The 14,230-nt window shown below is 47.9% G+C and overlaps 1 protein-coding gene across 2 annotated transcripts in view; it reads left to right on the forward strand.

The window, feature by feature from the left end:
- The window catches only part of TBX4 (T-box transcription factor 4), a 613,533-nt gene that overhangs the window by 597,405 nt on the left and 1,898 nt on the right, over positions 1–14,230 (forward strand). The gene's annotated exons all lie outside the window — the stretch shown is intronic.

Here is a 14,230-nt window from a genome sequence, read left to right on the forward strand (position 1 = left end):
GCTATGCTGATAGTGGGGCCAGAGGCGGAATGCAACCAAGTTTCTGTTATGGCTAACATGTCTAGGTCTTGGTTGGTAATAGTATCATTGACTTCTAGAGCGTGGGCGTTGAGTGAGCGAACATTCAGTAGGGCACATTTAAGGTGTTGGAGCGTTTTAGGTTGTAGTGGCTTGAGGTTGGTGGTTAGAGTAGACTTATTGGTAGTATGAATAGGCTTGCTGAACATGTGATGTCTGGGAGGAGCTGGCGTCAGAGGCTTGTTAGCGCGCTTGTAGGTGGTGGTGTAAGGCGGGCGGCAGGTTTTTGCGTGCGTGCGTGAGCCTAGGCGTGAGTTCCTGATAGTTACCTGCATGGGTGTGGAGGGGAGTGCTAAAGGCCGTGTGCGTGTTCTGAGTCTACGCTGCCTATGTAATGTTTCGGGCATTTTAGGGGGAATAGTGTGTGTGGTGGAGTGCCTAAGTTCCATGATATGACTGTTGGGTTGCCCTTTGGGCACGAGATAGCCAATACTACTAGTAAGTACGATGTAGATTGAACCTAGGAGGATGAATATTATGTGTGCGGTGTGCATGTTGATATAGGGCGGTGAGAGCTGGGATGCTATAAGGGTTGGACAACCTGATAGCAAAGAGGTCTCTAAGCGACCATAGTGCACAACACAATAGCACTGTGGTCTCTAGCGACCATAGGGCACAACACAGTAGCACTGTGGTCTCTAGCGACCATAGGGCACAACACAATAGCACTGTGGTCTCTAGCGACCATAGGGCACAACACAGTAGCACTGTGGTCTCTAGCGACCATAGGGCACAACACAATAGCACTGTGGTCTCTAGCGACCATAGGGCACAACACAATAGCACTGTGGTCTCTAGCGACCATAGGGCACAACACAATAGCAGTGTGGTCTCTAGCGACCATAGGGCACAACACAATAGCACTGTGGTCTCTAGCGACCATAGGGCACAACACAATAGCACTGTGGTCTCTAGCGACCATAGGGCACAACACAATAGCACTGTGGTCTTTGGCGACCATAGGGTCATGTTACATAGTGGTTTCGGGTGACCTGGATTTGAGTATTGCAGAGGTGCAGAGAGAAGCAGATCATAAATGCATACACTAGGGGATACATACATTTGAGTGTTTGCCAAGAGGCGGTGAAAGCCAGCGGACTCACTGTATATATTGTATGCGGCAATTGGAGGCATATATGGAAGCTAGACAGACGGTGTGCGTGTATCAATATTGCAGTATGTTGGGAGGCATTAAACAGGGCATGTGCATAATAGCGGGAGGTACATGGATCCTGTCTGCTGTTGTCAGAGTCTAACGAACGGACTATGCATGTAGTGCTAAGAGTCTTACTGTTGCCACCGCCTCTGCGAAGTAGATCGGCGTCGGCGAGTGCAGACTGGATCATCCAGTGAGTTCCACCATGATAGCTGTAGCTATGCAATGGGCATAGGTTATAGGCGAACGGCGAGGAAGGCTGCGCACAGGCTGAAGACAGGAATCAGCCTTAGTTCTTGGGGCCTTCGTGCTTGTGGGCCGGCTAAACGCCTGCCGGCTCCCGATTGGTGTGAAGAGGGAGGCTCAAGCCAATAGTGGTGCGGCAGTGAGGGGCTGGGCAGGGAGAGCTGCAGTAGATCGGCGGTCGGCCATGTTGGATTGTGCAAACCTCGTGGTTTGCAATGGCGATGTGGAAAGTAAACAGCATAAACAGCTGTTGGGCTCCGGTGGGGGCTGCACAAAGCAATGTAGCGAGAAGTCCAAAATTATGCTGCAGAAATTATGCTCATATGAGCGTAAATGCCAGACGATGCTGCCAAGGTGCAGCGAGCCTGGGGGCTTACCCCAATAGGTAGAGGATGATCCGGACCCACTGGAGTGGGTGGGCACTGCTCCTGCAGTGTGGAGGGAGCTCCTGCTCCTCCAGTTGGATGGTGGACGGCTGCACAGGCTGAAGACAGGAATCAGCCTTAGTTCTTGGGGCCTTCGTGCTTGTGGGCCGGCTAAACGCCTGCCGGCTCCCGATTGGTGTGAAGAGGGAGGCTCAAGCCAATCGTGGTGCGGCAGTGAGGGGCTGGGCAGGGAGAGCTGCAGTAGATCGGCGGTCGGCCATGTTGGATTGTGCAAACCTCGTGGTTTGCAATGGCGATGTGGAAAGTAAACAGCATAAACAGCTGTTGGGCTCCGGTGGGGGCTGCACAAAGCAATGTAGCGAGAAGTGCAAAATTATGCTGCAGAAATTATGCTCATATGAGCGTAAATGCCGGACGATGCTGCCAAGGTGCAGCGAGCCTGGGGGCTTACCCCAATAGGTAGAGGATGATCCGGACCCACTGGCGTGGGTGGGCACTGCTCCTGCAGTGTGGAGGGAGCTCCTGCTCCTCCAGTTGGATGGTGGACGATGTTCCACAAGATTAGGCTGATATCCCATGCACTCTCGCTAGGCTGGGTCCCTTGGGCATGTGTCACTTTATGTCAGTTGACTGCTTCGAGGTCCATGCAATTCCCCCCGCCAGACCTACCTAATGGTCTCTCTACCCTTTGTGTGGGGACTCTGTTGGGAGGGGATACCACATGGGTTCGATTTTCTTTGAGTCGAGTAACGACAGTTGGCCTAATGGATATTCTAGAGCCCAATGGGGGGTATGTTAGTGACTAACAACCCATGCATCAACCAGTCACATTTTAGTGAGACCATAATGAAGTCTTCCTCTTTAGTGAGTGAGGGATGCCTTATACAGCTCATTATGTCACTTCTAATGACCGATTTATAGCCCCAGGTTGATCTTAAATAGTGCGAAACTTTATTCCTAAGAGACTCTTGCGATTCATGGGCCCCGGGGACCGCTTTCCCCACATTGTACAATGTGCCCGACAGCCAATTGTGTTGTCCCCCTTTCTTGCCATACTCATAGCTGACAGTGTCCCAGCACCTACTCCCCACCGGTGTGGAGTTTGGCATTGTAAACCGGTGGGGATATACCTTTGGGCACTAGACAGCAAGGCACCCTGTGAAGCCCTCCCTCTTTCCCAAGGTCTCTGTGAATACCACTATTCCTGGACGGAGCACTGCCCCAGGGGCCAAAAGAGCTTCCCCTATACCCCCCAACAACTCCCTCACCCTTGCTACTATTTAATCCACCCCCCTTATTCTGTGATGCCCCAAGAGACCTTGGGACTGTAGGGCCGGGCCTATGTGAGTGGTCATTTGCTATGTCACCACTCAGGTTGATCGCTGGAATCTGAGGCATCCTGACTAGGGTAGCTGACAACCTCTCCTTTCTCAAGGCTAAATCCACAGTAGGTGATTCCGATTGTTCCTTCAATGATTTTTCCAACTTTTCGTACATTATAGTCATGGTGCCCAAAGGTCCCTGGGTAGGGTCCTGAGCCAAATCCCACCCCTCCCCACTGTAATATCTTGCTTAGAGGTGCTTTCTGTTTGGGTCCCACTATCTATCCCCGCTCTACAGGTCTTAAGTCCTAATATTGTTTGGTGTGTTGTTTTTGCTACCTTCATGGGTCTCACCAAGCGGCCCAACACTTGCGTGGTGTTCACACTACATTTCCCATGAAGATCTTCCCCCAGGGCCAGATGGCGTTTTTTTTATGGGGATCATAATTTCTATTTCCTCTTCTTTCTCACTCGTTGGTTGTCTGGGGGCGGTGTCTCCCTTCCCCTTTCTGTTGTGTGGTTGGCCACCCTTTTCAATAAGTGTTAACAGGCTTTTAGGGGTAGGTCGCGCCCGCCATATTCATTGGGGCCTGATAGGCCAAATAGTGATAGGAGATCTCTATTTTTTTGTGCAATTCTATCACTTGTGCTTCTTTCTCTCCTGTTGCTATAATTGGGAGAGCATAATTTCTCCCCACCTGACCATCACATAAAGCCATTTCATAAGCACTCGTGATCTTCTTGTCTTTCATGCAGCCTAAGGCTGTGTGTCTGTGATAAGAGTGTGGGCTTGAGGACAGGGGCTATACTTTCGGGTAAAATGTCACCATCCTCTGCTGCAAGTATGCAGTGAGGGGCAGCCCTAACTTTAGTATGAGGGGGGTTTATCTTTTTCCTAGTGTTGGGTCCCTCAATATCATACAGGGGACCCTCGATTTCTCTAATTAAAATATTGACATCTGTGATGGGCTCCAACAATTTATGTGCCCTTTTGTTCCCCCCGCCCGTTGAAATGGGTTGGGTTGCCTTACGCTTAGTCATGATGGCAAATATAAAAAGGGGCGGATCAGTGATCTAAAATTTAGATAAAATATTACAATTTTAAAACACAATATTAAAGCACATATTAAAACATGAAAATGTTAAAACCTTAAAAAGAAACACATTAGGACCCAAACACAGCAAAGCACAGTGGTTTTGGCTATTTGAAAGGCCCAAAGAGAATCCAAAAAAGAAGAAGGTTAAAAAATATTCACGTTCCAGAAGTTAGCGAAAGTCCACCCGCTAGCAAGTGATCGGTCAGGATCACCAATGAAAAGCCACTAAATGTGGTTAAGAATTAGCCAAACCCAGGTCAGGTGTCATGTACATATGGCATGGACACTCTATTCATGTGTATCGGAGGCAGGCCCGACAGCTCGAGGAGCACGCAAAGTCTGAGCCCCCCCCCAACCTGGGCCACCCCGTTACCTTTTGTCTTGACCTTGTTTGCGGGTGAGGTGGGTCCTTGCACGTGGCTTGCCGAGCACGAAAGAGAACGCACTATATGTACGAGAAGATTACGGGAGCCCAAAGTGACCAGATTGTTAGCACGGACTGCTCGTAGCGTACTCTGAGATCACTACCCACATAGAGCGGGATAGCATAGCGGGCAGTCCCACAGTCTCTTTCTCTCACTTAAAGAACTTCCCAAGACCAAGCACATTTATGCATGGGTGGATCTGGGCAAGTGGGACTAACAGGGAGAGCACAAATGGCCAGATGGATACCCATCCTCGGGAAAGCATGCAAACAGCAATAGCAAGATGCAAGCTGTGCTGGGTGTACAACCCACAACATTCGGTCACCCCAGGCCTATACAACAGCGCCCGGCAACAAGGGGGCGAAAACACTGGCAAGCATCAGATGCCCAGACCCCAAGCGGGTGGTTGGAGACGGTAACAATACTCCTGTGCCAAGTTCATGACTTACTTGCGCTTCAGCTTCGACTCTTTTCACGAGTGCCGCACTGGAAATGTACGAGTGGAAGACGGGAGTTACAACCAGCCCACCACTCCTAACAGCCCGTGGGTCACAACAGCTCATCTTCTGCTCCAGGAAGCTCCCATGGCCCACAACACCCACCCTTTACTGATGCCGTGCTTCACTGCTCCAGGGTACTCCTTCAGGATATATTGGTAAGGGGGCGTGGCTTAGGAGCGAGTCTCCGCTTCTGATCCAGGAGGCTCCTGCGGCTCAAAACAGCCGCCCTTTACTGATGCCGGGCACAACCCTACACATGCCAATGTTATTTAAGATGCAGCACAGGAGAATGCAACTGCATACCTTGCATTGCCCATACAGTGCTCCTCTAGGTTGGTGTTTGGTGTATTAATGGTGCTTGAACTTATCAAAGGCACATTCTATTGCTGTGTTTGTCTGCACGTATGCACTGTTGCAGCTGTGCTCCACTGGTGCCTGGTTTATGTGCACATATGTCAGGAGTCATGGCCTGCAAAGATATGCTGCATCGTCAGCTAAAGAGGTGCAGCTAAGCAAACATCACATCTCTTACATGCATTGTGATGTAGGTACACTCATCAAGGAGCTATGTCCTCCTGTTGTCCATGTTTTGCAACAATAGTGTGGCACTGATGTTCTACATGAGCCCATAAAATGTGTTCAGGTGACTTGGGGGATGATACGGAACCCACATGTGTACCCTCAATGAAACTGACGGCATTAGGCAGGAAAGCCACACCATGAATGATTGCCTTGATGTTATTCACAAAGGAGACCTCAGTGTAGAACTGGATGTAGCTGCCCAAATGATGGATTATGCACCATCTCTGTGAAAATGACACTGAATGCTTGGTGGAAGATGCTAGCAGCAACACCCACTTCGGTCTGGAAAGATTTACTACCCCAGAAATGCAGGATGATTTTCATCTTCTCTGGTAGTAGGATGCAGATTATAATGTCAATATGTGACACCAGATCAACTGAAATGGCATCTATCAAGTCCAACATTATCTACTGATCTAGCCAATATATCCATATTACACGCTGCGCTATTATTCAAATCACCAAAATACTGGACACCTTTTCCACCCTTCTAGCTCCCAACCCATCACCTTGTCTACCCTTCTATCTCCTAACCCATCTCCCATTCCCCCTTCTATTTTCTTCCCCACACACTCCTATCTTGTTTCCCTCTCATCTCCTCCACTGACCATCTATCCACCCTTCACTATGCCAACCCATCCTGCACTCCATGTTATAATTTTGGATGCAAATTGTCAAAGTACTTAAACTTGTCGACTCCACTCACCTCTCCATCTTATTCCCAGCCTCTTACCAAACAACCACAATCATACTGCTGCTAAAGAAACGAACTGCTGACCACAACAATCATACTTTCTATAATAAACCTGTCTAACTTCTTCCCTAGACATCTAATATTTTTGAGTATTGTCTTCAACCACATAGTCGACTATCTTAAGGTACACTAAATTGCTGCACCCCCCAACCTGAATTCCAGTCCAAACACTCCATTGGCACTATGATCATGCGGATTGCATGTTCTCTTCCCACTGCCCACCACTGTCGCCTGCCCTCTAATCTCCTTTTTCTAGACCTGTCGAGATCATGTTTACCTCCTTCAAACTTGGCTTCAATGGCACTATACCCGTCTTAGTGTCTCTCTGACCACTCGTTCTCTATCTCATGGCATTATAACATCTCCTCCTCATCACTCTTTCCTGTTGGTGTCCATCAAGGATCAGTCCTGTGCTCGCTTCTCTTCATCCTATAGACATTCTCCCTTGGAATACTAATTTTCCCATTTGGGATTAACTATCACCTCTTTGCTGACACTACTCAGAAAGTATTCCCCTTCAGCTCTGCGATTTCTGAATGAAAAACCAGTTGCCAACCTGTCATTTGTCACTGAATGGCTCTATGTTGTCTCATGTTGAATTTTGCAAAGATAGTAGTCATCTTCCCCCTTGTTCCCAAAGCCAAATCCACTCTCCCCCCATCTCTTTACCCCTGCCTTTCCCACCCCCTCACCACTGCTTCGCAACCTTTGACAGTGACTGGGAGCTCTGCCTGTACGTGCTGGCCACTGCTACAGAAGCCAGACTCAATCTCCTAAATATTAGAAGAAAAAACACCCAGACCGGACGAACCACTCACCTAAACCCTTTATCTCTACTCTATGCTCAGCAAACTAGGCTACTGCGCAAGCCTACTTCTTGGTCTAACCGTCTACTCTTTTGCTCCCCTCAAAATATTTCTCAATTTAGCAACACACACCCTCTTAACCCTACACAGATCTATCTCCACCTCTAGCTACCGTCACCACAATGGATGGCTCCTCATGCGAAATCGCTCATTAAATTCCTGCTACTCATTTTGAAGTCTATACATGGTCTTTCCCTTCACTACCACATTGAATTCATCACACTGCACTCTCCCTCTCAAACTCTCGGCTCTTCAACTCTTCACAACCTATCAGTCCCCCACCCCTGTGCCTCCTTCAGCTCTAGCTCCTTTCTCCTACTTGCCGCATTCCACTGGAAGGCTCTCTCTCCAGCCATCAAAGCCATCTCTTCATTGGAAAGCTACAAACTGCATTCGTCGAATAAGTTAGCATCGAAGGAAATCATGTTGGCTCTTATTTTCTATTGATAGATGGTTAAAATGTTCTACTTGCCACTGATAGGATCAGAGCAAAATATTAACATTAATGTGTTTTAAAGAAACAGGTAAATACTTATTTATGTTGTTTGGTATCTGTAAATCACACCAGACATCCGTTACCCTCAATGAATCGGTGATATTTGCAGCCTTAACACCAATTCTGTTGGTACTGTATGGAGCAGGCATGGGTGGTGTCAGTGGACTTGGAGCTGACCAATTCTCCCTTGTTTAAATAAATTCGATGAAAACACATAGAACCGCCTCTTGCATTAGAATACATGATGGCTTTTGTGGGACATGATCAAGGCTCCTTTGGTACTTTGTAGTTGCGTTCATCGACAGCGTGACAATGCTGGCTGTGCCACATGGCTGTGCACGCACGTGCAATGTGTTGCAATATATTGGAATAGCAGGTGATCTACGCACCCACTCATGCCAAGGAAATACTGTAACCCACATTCTCACTGCCTCCCACTTCTCATTTCATGGTAAAGCAGACGCACACTCACACATTTTGTACCCAAAACGTTTGAAATCATTAGTGGGTGTTGAGCACACTTGACAGAGGTTAGGAATGCACACTTGACAGAGGTTAGGAATGATCTACAAACTCCAGGAGTGCTTTGAAGTTGGTCAAAACATTGGCAAATCACTACTGCGATATTGCCACATGCTGCATGGACCTAGTGGGATATTTGTGACATTTTGCATTGTAACATTGTCAGCTTCCCTTTCCCGCATATCAGGATGGATTTGTGAGGGCTACAGGGTTACCTTGCCATGGTGGCAGCCCCATACACCGCCCCCCGCAATTGCAAGACACAATGCGCCCAACCCTGTCTCCTTCATCCACTCACACGTGGTAGTGTTGCGTCGTGTAGTTCCTCTCAGATTCTTTCTGGTACCCCTTCAGCCTGTGGTTTGCAGGCTCCCACATGTGGTAGGGGTTGTGTGTGTGAGGCCCTTTCTTTGTATTTTTGAATTGAGCAAGTATTGGTGGGAAGTTGTCCATCATGAAATGTGCATGGCCATTTGTCGAATGCAGTATGATAAAAAAAAATCAGTTTGATTGATTGATTGATTGATTGATATTTTATTTCTATCACGCTCGTACACAAGTATTTCAGAGCGCGACAAGGCAAGGGAGGGAAACAGGGGAGAACAAAACACCAATCTAACTAGGCCCAGTGGCATTGAGAACACGCAACTGCATGGGGGTGGGGGAAAGTGCATGGAAGGGGGAGAAGTGGAAAGTGCGAAGCAGAGGAGAAACAGATAAATAACAATAAATAAATAATAAAGGCAACAAACAGTGGTAATGCAGCCAGCAATTTGCAAGTGCTAGGTTTAAGGCAGCAGTCAGGGTAGGTCTGATAAGTGCAGGAAGAAAAAGGGGGGCTGTATGGATACAGACCCCAGTGCAAGAGGTGGCCCGGAGGCAGTGCGGGAGGGTGGCAGGATGAGCAGGTACCTGGGCCCGAAGGACAGAGGGTGGCCAGGTGCATGGAGCCAAGAGAGAAAAGATCAGCAGGGGAGAGGGGGAGCGAAGGCAGAAGAAAAGAGGAAGGTCTTGAGGTGCTTCCGGAACCGGAGATGGTTCTCCTCAAGTTTTAGAGTGGCAGGGAGGCTGTTCCAGAGGGAGGCCCCAGCCAAAGAAAGAGATCTACCCCCAGCTTGTTTCTTAGAAAAACGACTGACCCTGAGAGAGTTGGAGGTAGAGGAGCGAAGAGCTCGAGAGGAGAGGTATTTGCGGAGGGATAGCTGAAGGTATTTTGTTTACAGAGTAAATGGAGAAACTGGGTTTTACAATGAATCCTGTTTATCCGCAAGTGGTTATCACCATCGCCAACCCTACACCACTGCACTCAATTGAGGCTAAAATGCTTTCTTTGGTGGGTGGGACTGGGTGAGGGTGCTGGTTATCTCAGCTCTTGTATTGACTTATGGTGGCATTTTGTTGGGGACTGTGGCCACTCAAGGGACCTATGTTCAAGTAGAAAATGGGTTAAGGTAACGTTTTGGTTGAAAAGTAACATTTTGGTCGCATTTAGGCTGGCATTGATTATATTGCATGACTACTGTAAATTCGTCAGATTTGACAATGGGCCTCATTAGGACCCAGGCGCTAAGTGTTTAACGGCGCCGTAAAAGGCTGCGGCGCCGTTAAACACTTAGCGCCTAATTACGAGGTCCCTTTGCGGGACCCGACCTTAATGCCTGGTTTTTCCAGGCGTTAAGTACAGAACCCGCAAAGGGACCTTGGTGCTAAGTACGGTGCCGCAATTTGCGGCACCGTACTTAGCGCCTTCACCATTAACATGGAGCCCTATGGGGCAACATGGCAATGGTGAAGGGGCAATGGTGGATGGCGGAATTAGCGCCACCACACACCTTGGAATGTGGCGTTAATTCCGCCATCCACCATGCCGGACTCCGGCATGGACCATGGTGCTAATAGCACCATGGTCCAGCGGCGGAGTCGTAATGAGGCCCAATGGCTAATTCTCCATCTCAGATCGCATGTGATGGGCTTAAGGTCAGACTCCTAACGTGGAATGTACGGGGATTAAACAATCCAGTTAAGGTCAGGAAGATTTCGAATTATGTTTCTCAGCATAATCCCCAAATCCTGATGTTACAAGAAACCCATCCAGTCGGGACAGGTAATGCTCATATACTCCCCAGATGGGGTCCCTTAAGGTTCTATACAGATTATTCGTCCCAATCCAGGGGGGTTCTCACCCTTATTCACCCAGGTCTTGGGTTCAGGGTGGGAGGTCACAAGGTCGATCTCCAGGGGAGATATGTCATGGTCTGGGGGGGAGGTTGCTACCCAACAACTGCTCCTGGTCAACACATACGGGCCCAACATCGATGACCCTGCTTTTTACATGGATATATATCAAATAATTATGTCACTTGATGTTCCGAATGTTTTATGGGGGAGGACTTCAATTTAGCCCTGACTCGGTTCTTGATAGATCCTCGAAGGTGGTGAGACCCTCAAGCAGGGCAGTACTGAATCTAAGGCATGTTCTTTCACAACTCTTGCTGGTTGATGCATGGCGGGAAACCCACCCGTATAGTAGGAGATACACATTCTATTCCTCTGTGCATGACTCCAAGTCCAGGATTGATTATTGGTTTGTCTCCATGCCCATGACAGCTGTAGTTGATGGATGGGAAACTCTTTCAGATCACTCCCCAGTGTTATTGGAATTAATTTTCCGGAATGCCCCACCTCCCTTCAGGAGGTGGAGAATGCCAGGTAGAATGTTGGGTGACCCCGGGATAGCAGAGTCACTCCACGTTCAAATTGCAGAGTTTCTATCCAATAATATGGGATCGGTTGACAAATACTTAACATTGTGGGAATCCTTCAAGGTCTGAATAAGGGGGTTGTTGATGTCCAAAACTGCTGGTATGCTGAAGGCAGTGAGAACTGAGTTGTCATCTATTGAAAGCGAATTAGATGCTCTGGAGAAAACATACTCAAACACGCAAGACAAGGCAGTATTAGCCGATGTATACACACATCTTCAAGAGTTTGACAAACTTGCACTGAGGGAGGTCCGATATGTGGCGGCCCCTATTCGGGCGCGCAGATATGGGGAGGGCAATAAGGCTGGCAGAGCGCTTTGCAATTTACTTAAGCATGATAAACAACCTACAAAGATCACAAGTATACGCACAGCACAGGGGAGGGTTCTCCTTAGAGATGAAGACATTAATGGGGAATTTATGGAATTTTATAAGCAATTATATTCAAACAAAGACAAGAAAACATCCTCAGACATTAAGATTTATCTTGAAGCTCTCTCCCTCCCTAAGCTCCCCGATGAAGACCGCCTAGCAATGGATCAACCGGTGACTGCAGAATAGATTGTAGAAGCAGTCAAAGCTCTATCTACAGGCAGGGCGCCGGGGTCGGACGGGTTGGGTGCTGAATTCTACAAAGAATTTCATGAGGAGCTTGTTCCAATACTGTTACAGGTGTGGGAGGAGGCGCTCAAGTGCGGTAGGTTACCCCCAACTATGAGAGAGGCCATAATAACTGTACTCCATAAGCCTAGGCGACCGCCACAGGACGTTTCATCCTACAGGCCCCAGTCACTCAACAACACCGATGCTAAAATATTTCCAACGGTCCTGGCAAATCGCCTTCTGCCGGTGGTCCCAACCCTAGTTCATCCTGATCAGAATGGGTTTGTTCCTACTCGATCTACAGCCTTAACCCTCCGGAGACTCTTTGGTATTATGGCACAAATAGGTCCCACGAGAAGCGCAGTGGCCATATCCCTTGACGCTGAAAAAGCATTTGATTCGGTCTCGTGGGTCTATCTCCTCGCAGTGCTCGAGGCATTTGGGGTGGGGCCCAACTTCATAAGATATGTAAGACTGCTCTATACGGAGCCTGGGGCTTGTGTCCTGACCAATAAAGCTATTTCCGAAATGTTCCTGCTGGTGAGGGGGACCAGACAGGGGTGTCCTTTTTCGCCCTTGCTGTTCGCTTTAACCATTGAACCAATGGCGGCTGCGTTCCGTCTTAGACATTCAAATATGGGGATCAAAATGAAGGGATCCACCCAACTAATCTCGCTCTACGCAGACGACACGTTAATATATGTCAGGGAACCTGAAGTAAATATAACGCCCATCATGGCAGAGGTACAAGAGTTTGCAAATTACTCTGGGTACACCATAAATAAGTCCAAGTCGGAAATATTTCCTCTTACACCTGCCACCCGGTGCCCTACAGTTACAAATGGACTCAAATGGTCTGCAGACCACATAAGATACTTGGGAATACTGGTCTCAAGGAACAAGCTCACACTCTACTCAGATAACCATGAAAGTTCCCTGCAAACCTTAACCGCCAAGCTTCAGATTTGGGGATGGCTCCCAATTTCCTTAGCCGGCCGAGTTGCTATTCTTAAAATGGTGGTCCTTCCTAAGCTTCTTTATCTGTTTGTTAACATTCCCATATGGCCTGGCAGGGCCTTCTTTTCCAAGCTCAGATCCATGGCAGTAATGCTTCTTTGGAATGGTAAGACAGCTAGGATTGGGTGGGAGAAAATGACAGAAACCTACTCCTCTGGAGGTATAGCAGCCCCCGATTTCGAGCTATACTATTATGTGGCCCAGGCTCAATTTGCGAGATATTGGTACAATGATGAGAACAGTACACCCCATGCATGGATAGAGGAATACACTACACATCCCACGAACATACAATCAGTAATATTTGATCCACACTACAATGACACATGTGAATACAATCCGGTTAGCTGTACAGTCAGAGCATGGAAAGCTATATTCAAAAGGCTGGGATTAGAGGCCCCCTATAATCCCGAGATACTGCTTTGGAACTTTCTGGGTATACCTCCCACACATGACACGACCATACAGGAGTCCTGGGACTCCAATGGGGCGATGAGACTTGGTGATATGTTTGTTAATGGTATTTTCGTTGACCTTGATCTTTTGCTGAGGGCGCTGGGAGACGGACCACTGAAAACGTTGCAATATTACCGTATGAGATCTGCATTTCAGAAAAAGTGGCCTCTCTTCCCGAATGAACCCCCACCACATCCATGTGTACAGCTAGTAACAGCTAAGAATGGCCTGGGGATTTCTAAGCTATATACAGTAATCCAGGCCCATAACCCCACATTGAATCAGATAAGGGAGCGGTGGGAGGCAGACTTACAAATTCCCATCGACGAGAAGAAATGGGCCAGATATTGCTCATTAACTAAGAAGGTCTCACTTAACTCGGGCCTGAGGTTGATCCAATTTAAAATTCTAAACAGGTTGCATTACACACCGGCCAGAATCGCAAAATGTGCACCGAATGCCTCTGATGACTGTCCTAAATGTAATGCTTCTCAGGCCGGTTCCTTTCATATGTACTGGGACTGTCCGGTTGTGAGGAGGTTCTGGAGGGCGGTGGCAGAACTGTTGGAAGAACTTACTCAGGTACCCCCCGATGATTTGACCCCCCAGAAGTACCTGTTTGAAGACATAGGCAAGCACTCAGAAAAAAATTAAAAGACTATTTAACATTTCATGCGCTGTTGCCAAAAAATGTATTTTACAGAAATGGAAGAGTTCTCTTCCGCCCACCATGAACCAATGCCTGCAAGAACTGACGCATGTCAATGAATCAGAGGAACAGTTTGTTTTGACCCAACCTTCGGCATGCAGACCCAAAGATATTTGGGGCCCGTTTAGAGTCTACCTGTGCAATATGATTACTGATGATGATTTGTCACCATAATATTGTTTTGTGAAAATGTATTGAACAATTTACTTCTGTTGTAACAGTTGAACAAATGTGCGATGGTGCTCTTTGCCTT

Source organism: Ambystoma mexicanum, chromosome 9 (genome assembly GCF_040938575.1).
Source record: "Ambystoma mexicanum isolate Mex_15411 chromosome 9, UKY_AmexF1_1, whole genome shotgun sequence".
Lineage (NCBI taxonomy): Eukaryota > Metazoa > Chordata > Amphibia > Caudata > Ambystomatidae > Ambystoma > Ambystoma mexicanum.